The 17,386-nt window shown below is 34.8% G+C and overlaps 1 protein-coding gene across 2 annotated transcripts in view; it reads left to right on the forward strand.

Annotated features, from left to right (window-relative positions):
- Nucleotides 1-17,386, forward strand: part of TENM1 (teneurin transmembrane protein 1) — a 1,301,460-nt gene that overhangs the window by 737,350 nt on the left and 546,724 nt on the right. The gene's annotated exons all lie outside the window — the stretch shown is intronic.

Genomic DNA, 17,386 nt, shown 5'->3' on the forward strand with positions numbered 1-17,386 from the left:
ACTATGCTAAGCACTTGGCATACAATCCTGGCCTGATGCCCTTGCTGTTTACATATACTGCAGACCATCATTACTGTTCAATGCTTTAATAAATATATATGAATAAACTATGTGGCAAGTCATATACCCAAAATTAGGTTGGTACATGCTTACAAAATTGATCAAATATTACTAGCTTATAATGTGGATGTTGCTCTTGGTGCCAATATGACAAAGTTCCTGTGCATTTATTTACTATGAAAGCTATACATGTGGAACATCATACTTTTAAGTAGTTGTCATAGTTTGTTCAGTGGTATTTTCGTATATACTATTTCAAAATGTCTCTGACTATCCCTGACACTTTAACCAACTATCAACAGCTCCTTCTGTTATGGTGTTTTATGTAATTTGAGGGAATTCTTTGAAAGGCAGTTTTGCTTGCACGTTCGCCCAGTGAATAAAGCATCCAATAATGTTTGTGAAGGTCTTTAAGAGATGCAGAGGGAAGCTGCTTCCTAAATACAAAGTGCTAATATTCTATTCATGAAAATGTTTTTTCTTCACGTCCTTTGCTCTCATGTGGAAGTCCCGAGGTGTTACTGCAATAGGTACTTTCAAAATGCATGTATCCCCCCAAAATCATTTAGTCTAGGGGAATATGCAAGTGAACTCATTCAGAGCACCTAAAAGTCATGAACTGGAGTCTGTTATATGAAGTAAAAGCAACTGAGAGTGAGAGCATAATACAAAAGCTGCTCAATAGAGAGTCGTGTGGCTTGGAGGAAGAGGAAAGGATAGAAGTCAACTGTTCTCGTATTTACTCATGACTTTAATAATAGCTCCTTAGAACTATTAGGAAGGAAATAAGAAACCTGTATAAATTGTAAAATGTTTTTGAACTATAATGGAAAAGTTTTAGATAAATAAATATCTTGGAATCAGATTGATTTTCTCTAAGTTACCTACTAGATGGTTCCTGAATTTTATACATTTTGGGGGGTTCAATAATTGACCATTTAATTAATAACACTATTTAGTGGTTACTATGTGACAGGCGCTCTACTAAGTGTTTTATACTCATGACCTCATTTAATTTACACAAAAACATTAAGACATGTTTATTACCATCCCAATTTTTCAGATAAGGAAACAGAACCTTGAAAAGGTTGGATTGTTCAACATCAAACTGATAGTAAATGGCAGAACTGTGATTTAAGCCCAGATTGAGCAGATCTGAATGTCTATAACGTAACCACTGTGTCATTTGGAAATGTCACAATGTACTTACTAATGTAAACAAATTATGTACAGATAAGTTTTCTAAGTGAATAGGTTAATAGAGAAAGCATTCTATACTTGATTCACCTATTGAAAATAAATGAAACCAAGATACTCTCGTTTGATTTCTACTTCTGAATACAAGGTGTTCCATAGCTAATTAGGTTTATTTCCTTCTCTACATTGGCTTCTCCATCATTTCTTTTGAATTTAATAAGTAGTAATAACATATTAGTAAGATATAAGCCCTTCATTAAAGAAAAGCATATTTCAGTAGTGGGTCACACTTTATCTTTTATCCTATGTATCTCTGTACCTTGACCTGCTACTGATTTTTTATTATTACTACTAGAAGGTGTTGTGGTAGACTATGGGCAGATTTGCCTCTTGAAATCCGCCAGTGGGAATAAATGGGAAAACCATAGGCCCTGTATTGTGCATACAGATAAGGTGAAATTGCTGTAATGCTTTCATAGCAAGAATTTGAAGATCAGAGAGCTGGATATTAAGCTTGTGTGATAAGAATTCCCATGTAACAGAATTATGTTTTACATAAGTTGTTTCCAACTGCCAATGAGGCTGGGAGTACAAAAGACAACAAACCCATAGTATTATGTTCTGTTAGACATCTGACTCTATGCAGGTTACCAAGACCACTTGATCAGGGCTTCCCTTGATGAAGAACAAGGAAGGCAACAAGGAGCCATGCACAAATGCCTACATCCTAATTTTATTTATATCCTTTGCAGTGCTTATTTGCTGTTGGGGAATAAACCAAAGTAAAAGCAAACTTGAACAGAGTCCAGGTTGTCATCATACCCATCCATGAACCCAGATGACACTCTGCAGTTTGGTCTGGTACAGAACCCCACTATTAATACATAGTCCATAAGACGCCGGTCCACCCGGCAATGCCGGTCCACCCGGCAATGCCGCTCCACCCGGTGCGCACATCAGGCAAAGCTGGTCCACCAGGCGTGCACACCGATTGTGCACTCATTCACTGATTTCAATTACTATAAGAGATCTTTTTGAAAACTGCTTCACATAAGTAATGTATACTTAATCCTCTATCCCTCTCAAGATCTCACCTATCATACATTAAAATATTTCCCCTGAGTGCTATTTGGAAAATATTATTTAAATTACTTTACCTTACTTAAGATATTTTCTTAAAGGAAACAGTTATCAATCACAACCTATGAAATATTTTCTTAATTTCTAGGATTATCATTTATATTTATTACTATAATCTCGTATATTCATAGTGTCCTCAACAAATGTTTAATTTTTTCTTCTCTTTATACAAGTTGACCTTCTTCCCCTTGAAATGAGCTTAGTTTTCCTAAGGCATCTAAACATTAAATGTTAGTGGGTAGGGTTGGGAAGGAACCTGAATTCACCAGTTGTTCAAACTACTCTAACATTATATCAGAAAATTCTACTAATTTACTTACTTTGATGGAAATTTTGCTTGATCCAATAGCAGACACATCTATATCAATATATAGGCATATTTCCTAACTGAGCTGCTTTGTCATGACTTCATTAGCCATATTCCATTTAATGAAGTCTCAAGTGCAATTTATACATAATGTGAGACTACATATGAAAAGACATCACTACAAAACTTTTTTTGTATTCTGATAACTTTTTTGTATTCAGGTAACTTTTTTGTATTCTGGGTGATGTTCACCCGGAATGTTGCATTTTGTTTGGGGAACCATAAGACCTACCTAAATTAGAGGGAATCCAGGGAGGTAAACGGTAATGTAATTGAGGGCATGAATCAGAATTTGAAGGAAAAATAAAATGAGTTAAATATGCATAGCTTAGTAAAATAAAAATTTATTAGGCAGACCTAGTAACAGGTCTTAATATTGGCACTTCTCAAAAAGAGAGCTCTATTTAATATCTCACTAAAATAACATGTTGAAAAAGAGGAAAATAAAAATTTGTAATAATGAGGGAGTTAATCAATGAACATTTCAGGCAGAAAACTTGAGATACAGGCTGTGCCCACGCAATGCCAAAACAGCTGATAGAAATGTGGGGAACTCAATCAAATAAGATATTTGGCATTATAAGACTCTCCCACCATAGTTGCTATAATTTTTCTTTTATATAAAATAAACTTAATTGAATTGAAACTTTAAATTTCAAATTCATTCAAATAAATTAAATTAGCAAATAAAAATTATAAGCTTGTATTGAATGAAATCATGGGCTAAGTGTGTGGGAGACATAAAGATGATTCAGACCTAGAACTTGATATAAGACAAGTAGATACATTGCTTTAATACAAGAGGAAAAATAAAACTTATGTTTTTCTTCCTACAGAATTGTCACTTCCCAACTCATATTTCTTGTGGAGACTGCCTCAGTAACCCAAAAGATATCAGGCAGAAAGGTTGATGGCTGACAGTAGTGTTCTACTATCAACCATTAGGATCAAAATTCTTAATTTCTTTGGCCCCAATACATTTGAATAATATGTGCATGTGTAAAACACTCCTGTGAGAATACCCAGATTTTTTTCCCCAACCCCCTCCATTTTCTTTATTTTGGGGAACAATAACCAAACTTTCATCATCTCCATGGTATGCATAGAATCATTTTATAGGCATGTGGGTATGGAAATGAGCTATTAATATGTTTTATAGGATCAGAGTTGTACCCAATTCCTAGCACACCTTTCTCTCCCATCTAGGAAGGCACATACAAGTGCAACTCAGTGACAGTGACACTATTAGAGTTATCATGTTGAATCCACTCTCATCTACCAGTGTTAAAATAAATCGTCTGTGAACTTTTGTCTCTATTTTAGTAACAAGTGATGACAAACATTGTACATTTGGATCCTGTATCTAACGATCCTGTATACAGGATCCTGTATCCTGTATGCTGACCTAGAGCAATGGGTTGCAGTCATCTGGATCTTGTGAATATTGTTTTAACAGTGCCATCTCTTTTCATTGTCCCAGAGTGGAGCTATGTACCTGTTCAATCCACATGTACTGGTGTTGGACACCTCTCCCCTAGGTGTCCATGAGTTCCCTTAGTTTGTAAAGTTGTGTGGGTGGAGGCTACAGGGTATGGAGGAATTTTCTCACCAAATAGTCAGACAATGATGGCTAGTAAGTGGTATATTAATAATCAGCACTTTTTCTTCAGCCTTTATTTCAAATGAATAGTTTGGGATAGAGGGGCTACAACTTTCCCTAGCTTTCCCTAGTTCTCCATGCTTTGTTTCTATCTTTTAGGATTGTTTTTTGTCTTTTGCTTTTCATTTTTTGATTACTCTGAACATAGCTTGCCCTCATTATTTGACACATCGTAGTCTGAAATATATTTTTCTTAGAATTTTAGGCACATTCATAATATTTCCTAGATTTGTGTTTAAAACATTGAGCTTCATTTTCATAAATAACATTGGAATGATTTTCATCCATTGCTTTTTGAACAAATATAGGATGACCATTTGTAATAGTCTCATAAAAATGAAGCTCTGAAAATGAAAACTGCAAAATTCCAGAATATTTATTATTAACTAATTTATTAAATGATTCACTATGAATTAATTCACAACCCTCCATTACCTACTTGCAAATCAATAATGGACTTGGGGATTGAAAATAATTGAAATCTTATGTATGACTTTAATTTGAGTATAAAATAAATATGAACTTTTAAGGATCATTACATTTTTATATTTTCTTTTTGATATACTTCACTGCCTAATAATAGAAACCATAGCATCATTGTCAGTAAAAGATAAAACAGGGCAATTATCTATTTCATGTTTCATGATACATAACGGATAATGGAGTTTTCTTCAATACCATAGTGAAAAGGGCTTTGGCCAACCACTAATTTTAATTGTCCTCTAATGCCATATATTGATATTTAGAATTTGACATTTAAAATTCCAAATTGTCATAAAGTAGAGCTCTTTGCCATTCTACCTAGAAAAGTGAATAGATAACAAATTTTCCTTTTTTTAACATTGGCAAAGTACTCTGAAAATAAAAGCAAAGATGTATCTATTCTGTATTCTTACAACCAAGAAAATTAGGTAGTTTGAACATTTAGTTTAATGATTTAAATAAAACATCAATTAGTCATAGTTCTTTCTTTTTTCTTGGTTGTGAAGTCCTAGTTTTTCTTAATTTATGTCACAGATTTGGTTACATTAACAAACCAGCCATTTATTGGCAGGAATATTGACTATTATGCTTACGATTGGCTAATTGCTCTATGTACAGCCAATACAGTGCACAGTGCAGCTGGATTCCTCCTATAACAGAGATAGGGAGAAATGGGTTGGTGGAGGGCTACCTTGCTTGTACAAAACATTGAAGAATAATAAAAGAGATGAATGTGACCTAGAAAATAGAAAGTTTAGATTTTCTGAAGGTAGACCGGCACATCCTTTGAGGAGAAGTATCAGCTTATGGAAAGACTGAAGAGAATATATGAGTTTCAGCACAAACATGTCCAAGGAGTGTGGGTGCTTCAGTGTTGACCTTTATTTCTAATTGTTATAACAAAGATCAGCCTGACAAAAATTAATAGAGTATACTCTCTTACTTGCTGGCTTAGTGAGAGGTCCATTCAAAGTCCTCAAAGAGATATACTTTCTAATCTTAAAGACAGTACATGGTATTTCAGGGCTCAGGAGCCATGCATAGTGCAATAATCCAGAACCAGATTGAAACCATGTAAACTGGAAAACATAATTTATTGTTAGCCTTCCCCTAGACCTTCAGTGATTCTTTTGCAGTCTCTGTTTTACTTGTACATTCTCCTCTCTGTTTCTCTCTCTTCCTCTTTCTGTTGTTGTCTGTGTCTAGCTCATGCACAATGCCCATACATACAAACAAATATGTGTTAAACATTAGCTATTTAATAGACTTTATTTCTATTCCAAATCTAATGGTTGACTTAACTAATGAATCTGTTTTTATTAAAGGATATTGGTATATTAATATTCAAGCAATATTATTTGAGCCAGAAAAGTTATAAGGCATACTTGTTTACTCAATTTTCTTCTGAAAACCAGTTCTCTTGCATATTTTTTGAGCCTCTGATAATAGTTATAAGGTTGAAAACAGAAACATCCATAGCCACATACACTTGACACTAATTTGATGATCACTGAGCACTAGCAAATTAATGGAAATTAACCATAATGTGCAAATTTATGAACTACCTCCTCATGGGTTGTGCAAGCTGCTTGTGACAAGTAAAGGACTGTTAAGAAGGAATAAACATATAGAATTTGAAGTAATAGTTAATATTAATAATAAACCTATCTCCCCTTTTTTAAACATTTGTAAAAATCTCCTCTCCGGCTTAGAAGGGAGAACAGGTCAGAAAAGCAACCCAAGGAACCAAAGGCTTATAAATGGCTTGAGAGACTTGACATAAATAGTTATAGTAATAAGCCTTGGTGCCCTGAATTTCTTTGCTCATGTAGATTACAAAGGTCTTCATAAGCATTAAGTAATATTGCCTTATAAGAGGTCAGAGAGATGGTTAAATACTAATACAGGCCCTTATCCAAAACTTTGGGGTCCACTGGTTTCAGAACCTAAAATTTTTCAGATTTTACTAAAGTAATGTCATGCATATACTATATATTATGTGATACCGAGATTGGGATGTGGGCCAGCACACCCTAACAAAAAACATCAACATTTCCTCAGCTAAATATATGAAAATTCAATAAATAAAGACCATAGATATTTTCATATCAGTTCAGGCAAGTTTTATCACCAAATAAATTACAAAAAAACTCTGTCTTCAGGAATTTGTCAATTCCAGAGATGCAGATAAAGTATTGTGGAGCTATCCTCATTTTGTTCAATGGGATAATGAAACACAGACTAAGTTTCAGAAGTACAGATATGTTTACTTTCTCCCCGGTAACCTTTTTATAGAACTATAAGAATACATGTGTCCCTTTTGGCAACATACACTGCATAATAACTTTGGGGAAAAACATTTTGGAGGGTATTATCATAGTGTCACTACAGAAAGAATGATCAATTAAGTAGACATATCTGGGAAAAACTAGGGCTATGTCGACTTTTGTCAAATTTTTCAAGAAAAGATGATATACGAGGTGTGATCCAACAATACAGTGAATGATTAAATAAAAATATTTATTACAGTAAAAGACACATTGCCATTAATCCCACTCAAAACACTCCACCTTGCTTTGAACACACTTCTACCATTGTTCTTGCCACTTTCTGAAGCAGTTCTAGAAGTCCTTTTTCATGAGTGTCTTTAGTTGTGCTGTTGTGGTTGACTACATGTCTTGAATCAGTTCAAAACGTTTACCTTTCATGGTCATTTTGAGTTCGGGGAAGAGCCAGAAGTCTCATGGTGCCAGATCTGTAAATAAAGTGGATGAGAGCACACCGTAATATTTTCATTTGACAGAAATTACCGTATCGGAAGCCATGTGTGACACGGAGCCTTTCCATTGTGATCACAAAATATCGTGAATGCTGCTGCCAGGTACCATCCAACAGAAAGGCAGGGATCTTCAATACGGGAAGTGGAGCATCGAACCTCAGTAACAAAATCATCCTTCATCATGACAGCGCTCCATGCCACACATCGCTTCTGGTACGGCAGTTTCTGTCAAATAAAAACATTACCGTGTGTCCTCATCCACCTTATTCACTGGATCTGGCAACTTGCTACTTCTGCCTCTTCCCCAAAGTCAAAATGATTCAAGACATCGAGGCTGCCACGACAGCACAACTAAAGACACTCACAAAAGAGAACTTCCAACTACTTCGGAAAGTGGCAAGAACGAAGGGATAAGTGTGTTTGAAGTGAAGGGGAGTATTTTGAGGGAGATTATTGGCAATGTGTCTTTTACTGTAATATATGTTTTATTAAACTTTATTGGGGTGACAATGGTTAGTAAAGTTACAGAGGGTTCAAGTGTACAATTCTGTAATACATTGTCTATATATCATATTGTGTGTTCACCACCCAGAGTCAATTCTCCTTCCATCATGATATATTTGATCCTGTTTACCCTCATCTACCACCCCCCTCCTCCCATACCCTCTGGTAACCACTAAACTGTTGTCTATGTTTATCAGTTTCTGTTTCTTTGTTTGTTTGTCTTGTTAATTTGCTGCTTTCAGGTTTATGTCCCATATATCAGTGAAATCATACGGTTCTTGACATTTTCTGTCTGCCTTATTTCTCCTAAAATAGTAATCTCAATATCCATCCATGTTGTTGCAAATGGCACTATTTCATCTTTTCTTATGGCAGAGTAGTATTCCATTGTGTATATATATATATATATACCACTACTTTTTTATCCTTTCATCTATTGAAAGACACTTTGATTGTTTCCAAAGTGTCATGGCCACCGTAAATAAAGCTGCAAGGAACATCAGAACACACATATCTTCAAAGATAAATGTTTTCAAATTTTTTGGTATATACCTAGGAGAAGAATTGCTGGATCATATGATAATTCTATTCTTAATTTTTTGAGGAAGTGCCACACTGCCTTCCTTAGTGGCTGCACCTATCTGCATTTCCACCAACAGTGAATGGGGGTGTCTTTTTTTTTTTTTCTCCACAGCCTCTCCAACACTTGTTATTATTTGTCTCATTGATGATAGCCATTCTAACTGGTGTGAGGCGATATCTCATTGTGGTTTTGATCTTCATTTCTCTGATGAATAGTGATGTTGAACATCTTTTCATATGTCTATTGGCCATCTATATATCCTCGATGGAGAAATGTCTCTTCAGATCCTCTGTCCATTTTTTAATTGGATTGTTTGTTTTTTTGTTGTTGAGTTGTATAATTTCCTTATATATTTTGGATATTAGCCCCTTATCAGAGGTGTTGTTTGCAAAAATCTTCTCCCATTTGGTTGGTTGTCTCTTAATTTCGTTGATGTTTTATTTTGTTATGCAGAAGTTTTTAGTTTGACATACTCCCATTCATTTATTTCAGCTTTTACTTCTCTTCCCTTTGGAGTCAAGTTCATGAAATACTCTTTGAACGCAAGGTCCATAAGTTTAGTATCTATGTTTTCTTCTATGCACTTTATTGTTTCTGGTCTTATGTTTAGGTCTTGATCCATTTGGAGATAATTTTGGTACATGGTGACAAATAGCAGTCTAGTTTCATTCTGTTACACACAGTTTTCCAGTTCTCCCAGCACCATTTATTGAAGGGGCTGTCTTTTCTCCAGTGTATGTTTTTGACTCCTTTATTGAAAATTATCTGTCCATATTTATAGGAGGTTATTTCTGCGTTTTCAGTTCTATTCCATTGGTCTGTTTGTCTGTTTTTCTACCAATACTATACTGTTGTGATTATTGTTGCATCTGCAGTACAAGTTGAAGTCAGGGAGTGTGATACCTCCAGCATTGTTCTTTTTTCTTAGGATTTCTCAGGGTCTTTTGTGCATCCATACAAATCTGATGATTTTTTTGTTCTATTTCTTTAAAATAATGCCAATTGGATTTTGATGGGGATTGCATTAAATCTGTATATTGCTTTGGGTAATATGAGAATTTTAACTATGTTGATTCTTCCAATCCATGAACACGGAATGTCTTTCCATTTCTTTTTGTCTTCTTCTATTTCTCTTTAAAATGTCTTGTAGTTTTCAGTGTATAGTTCTTTCCAATCCTTGGTTAAGTTTATTCCTAGGTATTTTATTATTTTTGTTGCAGTTGCAAAAATAATTGTTTTCTTTCTTATTTTTATTTTTTTTCTGAGATTTCATTGTTACTATTTGGGAATGCAATGAATTTTTGTATATTGATTTTGTAGTCAGAACTTTACTGTATTCGTTTATTGTTTCTAATAGCTTTTTGGTGGAGTCTTTAGGGTGTTATATATACAGCATCATGTCATCTGCAAAAAGTGACAATTCAACTTCTTAATTTCCAATTCGGATGCCTTTTCTTTCTTTCTCTTGCCTAATTGCTCTGGCTAGGACTTCCAATACTATGTTGAAAAGCAGAGGTGATAGGAGATTGTCCTATTGTGTTCCAGAATGTAAAGTAAAGGGTTTCACTTTTTCAGTGTTAATTATGATATTAGCCAATGGTTTTTCATGTTAAGTATTTTCCTTCTATGTCAATTTTATTAAGTGTTTTCATCATAAATGGATGCTGTATCTTGAAAATGCTTTTCCTGCATCGATGATATAATCATATAACTTTTGTCCTTTATGTTGTTTATGTGGTGTATCACATTGATGGATTTGCATACGTTGAACCATCCTTTTGCCTCTGGGATAAATCCCATTTGGTCGTGATGTATAATGTTTTTAATGCTTCTTGCATTCAATTTGCTAGAAATCTGTTTAGGATTTTTGCATCAGTATTCATCAGAGATATTGATCTGTAATTTTGTGGGGTTTTTTTTGTGTGTTATCCTTACCAGGTTTTGGTATCAGGGTAATGTTGGCATCATAAAATGAGTTAGAAAGTACTGTCTCTTCTTCAATTTTTGGAAGAGTTTGAGTAGGACAGGTATTACATCCTCTTTGAATGTTTGGTAGAATTCACTAGTGAAGTCTGGGCTTTTGTTTTGGGGAAGGTTTCGGATGACTGATTCAATTTCCTTACTGTTGATCAGTCTATTTAGATTTTCTGGTTCTTCATGATTCAGCCTAGGAAGGCTGTCCATTTCTTCTAGGTTATTGAATGTTGTGGTATGTAGTCCTTCAAAGTATTCTTGGATGATCCTTTGTATATCTGTGGCATCCGTGGTAACTTGTCTTTCATTTCTGATTTGGTTTATTTTTATCTTTTTTTATCTTAGGGAGTCTAGCCAAGGGTTTGTCAATTTTATTAATCTTTTCAAAGACCCAGAATTTTGTTGCATTACTTTTTTGTATTGTCTTTTAATTCTCTATTTCATTTAGTTCTGCTCTGAGTTTTATTATTTCCTTCCATCTGCTGACTTTAGGTTTCATTTGTTCTTTTTCTAGTTCTTCAAGATGTAACGTAAGGTTGATTATCTGGGATTTTTCTTCTTTCTTGAGATAGGCCAATAATGATATAAATTTCCCTCTTACTACTGCTTTTGCTGCATCCCAAAAACTTTGATAGGATGCATTTTCATTCTCATTTGTTTCTATGTATCTTTTGATCTTTCCTCTTATTTCTCCTTTGACCCAGTCATTCTTTAAAAGTATGGTGTTTAATCTTCACATATTTGTGGTTTATCCTGCTTTATTTTCGCAGTTGATATCCAATTTCAAAGCCCTGTGATCAGAGAATATCCTTGGTATGATTTCAATGTTCTTAAATTTGCTGAGGCTAGTTTTATGTCCCAGTATATGGTCTATCCTTGAGAATGTTCCATGTACACTAGAAAAGAATGTATAGTCTGATGTTCTAGGGTGAAGTGCTCTATAAATGTCAATTATGTCCATTTCATCTAAAGTGTCATTTACGGGTGATATTTCTTTATTTGTTTTCTGTTTGGCTGATTTACCCATAGCTGTCAATGATGTATTTAGGTCCCCTACTATAATTGTGTTTGGTCAATTTTTCCCTTTAGTTCTGTTAGTAGTTGTTTTGTATATTTTTGTGTTCCCTGATTTGGGGCATAAATATTGATAGTTGTTATATCTTCTATATCTTCTTGTTATATAGTCCCCTTCATCATTATGAAATGTCTTTGTTTGTGTCTTGTTACCATCTTTATCATGAAGTCTGTTTCGTCTGATATCAGTATGGATACACCTGTTTTTCTCTGGATACAATTTGCTTAAAGTGTCAATTTCCACCCTTTCATGTTGAGTCTGTATTTGTCTTTGAGGCTTAGATGTGTCTCTTGAAGGCAGTGTATGATTGTGTTTAGTTTTTTGATCCAATCTGCCACTCTATGCCTTTTTATTGGTGAGTTCAGTCCATTTACATTTAGGGTGATTATTGATATGTGAGGATTTCCTACTGTCATATCTTTTCTGGTATGACTGTTCCTCCATTGTTTCTTTGCCTCTTTGTTGCTGACTGTTAATCAGTGTCGTGGTATTGTATGATTTTTTTCCCCTCTTTGTCTTCTTTTTTTGTTGTGTATTTCAGTTCAGCATTTTTTTGAGTCCTTACCATTAAGTATATGTAAAAGAAACTTTCGTATTTCAGTATTTGATTTTATTCAGCATGCTTCCTTTCTCCGTTCCCATTTGCTGGTTCAGAATTTTTGTTGTTTAAATGTAAACATTCACTGTATTTTTTTGTTCATACCTCATATTTCTTATTACTGATTAATGACAATATTTTAATACCTAAAGAAACTTATTTACTTCTGCTAAAAAGCTTGTTTTGAAAATAAATTGTTTCTATGCTGTTGGTATATTTGAGAATAATTTGAGTGTAAGATAAATTTCCATTTGCATATGTATGATTTCCACCTGTTAAAAATACTGGGTGAATTCATAAAAGTGTATACAGCAGAACGAGACTCCTAGGAATACACATCATGCACACATACGTACATACATACACCTGAAAAACACTCACCAGCTATCATAGTTCACCACATGTGTTAGGAGCCTTCCTTATCCACATGTGGTGTTAGAATTTTCTGTTTTGATTCAGGTAACCCTTCTTCCACCACTTCACAATAACTCATAAGTTGCAACCATTCTGACACCCACTTTCACAAGCAAACTTCAGGTCTTCTGTCCCAACCGTGTTTTCCTATAAATCCTTTGTCCATGCATGACTTTGCATAGTGCCATGAACTTTAGAAATGCAAACACTGCCTTATAACTGAATTGAATTTGTATGCTAATGAAATGAAAGCAGCAAAGCATCCTAATGGACAACCTGATAATTTCCCACATCGTGTTTTTGAAAAATACTCTAATTTCTGGTGGAAAGTTTCTGTAACACGTGATCCAAAATAAGGTTTCTTTTCTTCTTTTTTTTTTTTTTAAATTAAAGGTCATTGGGGTGACAATTGTTAGCAAGGTTACATAGATTTCAGGTGCACAATTCTGTAATATGTTATCTATATATCACATTGTGTGTTCAAAAAAGAGAAAAAAGAAAAAGCTACGCATGACAATTTTCTTCTCATACTAACCTTTTGGAGACAAGGGCAATGCTGTTTCTAAAGGCTTACACTTCTGTAAAGAGCTCTGCTACACTTAAAATGCCTTGGACTTGACAAACTATAAGACAGTTTGGAACAATCTTTTCCACCAGGAGAGATTTTTCTTACCAAGTTATTTTAAGACCTCGAACCTAAAACTGGCTCCTATCCAAGTATATTATGTGAATTGGACCTTTTGATCAAAAACTTAATTTCCTTTCAGAAAGCTTTATAAGTATGTCTGGGTATCTGCATTTGCATAATCACTACTCTCCTCACCTCCCTTCTTCTTTGCATGTCTCTCAGGCACAGAAATATATGGTTGCCAGATATATTTGGAAGTGAGTGCATGTGACTCTCAACCCTTAGAATTGGTGTTCTAGATCTCCTGACATTGAACCCTGATGTATTTTTCATTAGGGTTTAATGTTAAGAAATCCCATTTCATGGAGCCCAAGGATTAAATTACTTCATTTGGGAGGGAACAAGTGCATTCTCTACCTTTTTCCTGAGGTGAAAAAAAGAAAGATGCTAAGATGATTTGCATTTCATAAGGGCTTATGATCTGAATGTATTCCACTCAGTGCAACAATCCAATATTGTGAAAGCTTTTAAAGACAGTTTTTAACAAGTAGGGCAGTCTCTGGATATTTAAAGTATGCAAACAAAAATACAGAATAAAATAAATATAAATCAAAACACACACACTATATATACATGTTATATATATATATATATATATATAATATATATTTATTATATATAATAAAATATATAATTATATATATATATATATATATATTTATTACATATATATAATAAAAATAAAAATACAAAGCAGTTCTACCTGTAGCAGAAGTGGTATAATATAACGCTATAATTGTAGTTTTTGATGAAGTAGAAATGAAGTAGAATTTTTTATAATTTTTTCATAATAATAAGGGAGTTGTGAGGAAATCCAGGAAGCAGTAAATCCTGATGACAATGAGTGATTTTTTTTCTTTTGAACAATTGTAATGAATATAAGCTTTCTTTCTTTTGAACACCTGTAGTGGCAGAAACTCTACTGATTAGAATAATAGATGTCCTATGTATCATTTGGAGATTTTATGAACCAAAGACCTAAAATTGATTCCTTTTTTTTTCTATCTCTGGACTCCCACCCTTTGCTTCATTTCCCCGTGTCATTAAGTTCACGGATTTAGATGGCAAATCTGTAGAGTGAGTCACTGCTGCTCTTTTCATGTCTTGGAGGGGCATGATTTTAAGCACCCTTTTCAGGGTATCAACTGTCTTTTCCCATAGCTCTTAGAGAGATTCCACTGAGACCCCCAAAAGGGAAATCTTCTGCTCTGTGAACTATCAAATAGATGTCCAATAGCTACATCAGAATGAAGGAGCCAGAGGAACACTGAGGATTGTCCAGGGAAACAGTTTTTTGTCAATAAAAGCTTTTAGGAATTTTACTCTGTACCTAACACTGTACTCATTGTTATATGGCATACAAGAAAAATAGATAATTTTGCTTTAAGAAACATGAGCCTATTTTTGAAGATAAGACAAAAACATGGGATATCAGTGTAATGCTGTAAAAGGCAAACTCAGGTCCCAAATTTATGATAAGAATACTAAGTGTTAAAGTCAGAGAAGAGAGTCATATTTATTCTCTAGAAGAGTATAATAGAAAGAGTACTGGGCTGGGAATCATGAGACACAGGTAGGCAAATTCACACAAGTTGAATGACTTTGAACAAGTCGCTTGACCTTTCTGAACCTTGGGTTCCTCATCTGTAAAATGCAGAAGGGAGGACGGAGGGCTGAACTAAATGATCTCTATGGTCATTTCCAGTCTTAAAGTTTCATATTTCTACTACGTTCAATAAACAAATACCACTGACATACTATGTCCAAGCACAGTTTACATGAATTAAACTTGTTTGAAAAAAAGATGGTTATATTCATTTTACAAATGAGGGGTTAAAGCTTCAAAATAGCAGAGGCATAACTCAAACCCAGGTTTGCAATACCCCGAAATTCTGTGCTCTTTCCATTCTCCTGTGCTGCACAGCATTACAGAACACTGCCTTTTTTTCTACATTTAAAGAGGTATGATCTAAGAGGTAAGCACACTGATAAATCACTGCAATGCAAGGTGGTATGTCATAAGTGAAAAATCCAGAAAATGTGGGGGATTTTGTGCCTCTAATCTTAAGGAGGTGAAAAAAGAATTTGTATTACTGAGATCTGCAATGCAGTGAATGGAGCACTAGCCAGAGTCAGGAGATGTCCCTTGACAAGCAATTCTCTGAGCACTGGTTTTCTCATCTGCACAATGAGACGATCTCTAAGGTCCTTTGCATCACAGCATTCAATGCTTTTTGAGTCCCAGGGTGGAAAGCATACTTCTGGTTATGGTTACGAGTATGAGCCCAGAGGTTTAAAAAAATTAATGAGATGTTATATAGTTATGATGATTTTTAGTGGATATGGCATTTGGGCTGGGTCTGGAATAAGGGAGGTGATTCAGAAAATTCATGAAGCATTTGTTTCTTTTAAACACACAAGGATAGCTATCTATCTAAAGAAATTCTTTGTATAAAATGAATGATCTCTGATCCATTCCCTATCTTTTGTACAATTCTGTTGTTCATATAGTATGTTCATTTAAAGGGAGATCCATCCATACTAGAAAACACAATTAAGAATTTGTGATGCTCTTGGGGCACTAGTATCATTTTAAATACAAAAACCATATCAATATCTTCAAAATTCAAGTTTGAGTTGGAAGGACTGAAAGAAGTGATTTGTGTGTGCGTGCATGCGTGCGTGCGTGTGTGTGTGTGTGTGTGTGTGTTATCAGCCACTGCAAAGTGAGTCTCCCCACAAAAGAGCTGAGTTTAGGGAAGCACCAAAAGCCTCTGGTATTTTTCTGCTTTTCAGTTCTCAGTCATTTGGGAGGTGGGGCAAAGCAATGTTCTATGCAAAGTTTATCCAGACCCTGCTGGTATTACAAATGACTTGACATCTATTATGTTTCTCCTATGGAAGAGAGGTGGCTTCAGCTACAGTAGCGATTTCTTTTCAAAGGGGTTTAATTGGGGTATTTCTCATGGAGCAAATTCTAACTCACTGTCTTTACTTGTGCCTACCAGGAAAACAGTGGAAAAATACCAAACAATAGCAACAAAAGACGTATAAGGACCTGTGTCCCAGGCTGCCCCCTCTGCAAACAGGCAGAGAAAAAAAATAATTTCCCTGCTTCCCTGCTGCTAATACTGCAGAGCTTCTAGAAAGGTGGCAGTGGGCTCTGGGTGCAGACTGTGCTTTGCATGGCCATGGAAATATATATATATACCAGTGGTGCCAAAAAAAATGTATACACATTTGAAGAAAATAAGAAACTATTAAAATTGTAATACTCAATATATACTGATAACAAAAGATGAATACATATCACGTCTGACTGAGCAATTACGAGAGGTGCTCAAAGTGGTTATCCTCAGTGTCCAGACACTTCTGATTATGGCGAACTACTGCTTGAGCAATGTTGATCTAAGTGTCCATTTTACACATTTTTTGTCATCCCAAGTATATTAACATGAACGAACTTCTTTTAGCCCGTTTTTTACAAGTAGCACTCTGAGTAGGGGTAGCTGGCAAAGAGATTAGTTTCATGCCGTTGAGTTACACACTTTTGAGCTGTTTTTCTGAAGTATAGATTTGCTCCCGTGTAGGCAGGCTAACATCCTTTTTTGAGGTAAGTCAGAAGTTAGCCTTATAGTTTTACTGGAAGTGTCAGATGAATTTCCTTGCAATAAATTTGTGCCTTTCACTGGTATTTTCTGAAGTGACTTTTGTGATTAATCGAAATCAGCTCACTTCTGTTCTGTAGCTTCATGTCTTGTTGATGATTTATTTGTTCAGTAGCAGAAACTATGACAAATTCTGTGAGGCAGCCTCATGTACTTTTTAGCAGCTGTAGCCCTGAAGAATTTACGTGTAAATGCA

Source organism: Rhinolophus ferrumequinum, chromosome X (genome assembly GCF_004115265.2).
Source record: "Rhinolophus ferrumequinum isolate MPI-CBG mRhiFer1 chromosome X, mRhiFer1_v1.p, whole genome shotgun sequence".
Classification (NCBI taxonomy): domain Eukaryota; kingdom Metazoa; phylum Chordata; class Mammalia; order Chiroptera; family Rhinolophidae; genus Rhinolophus; species Rhinolophus ferrumequinum.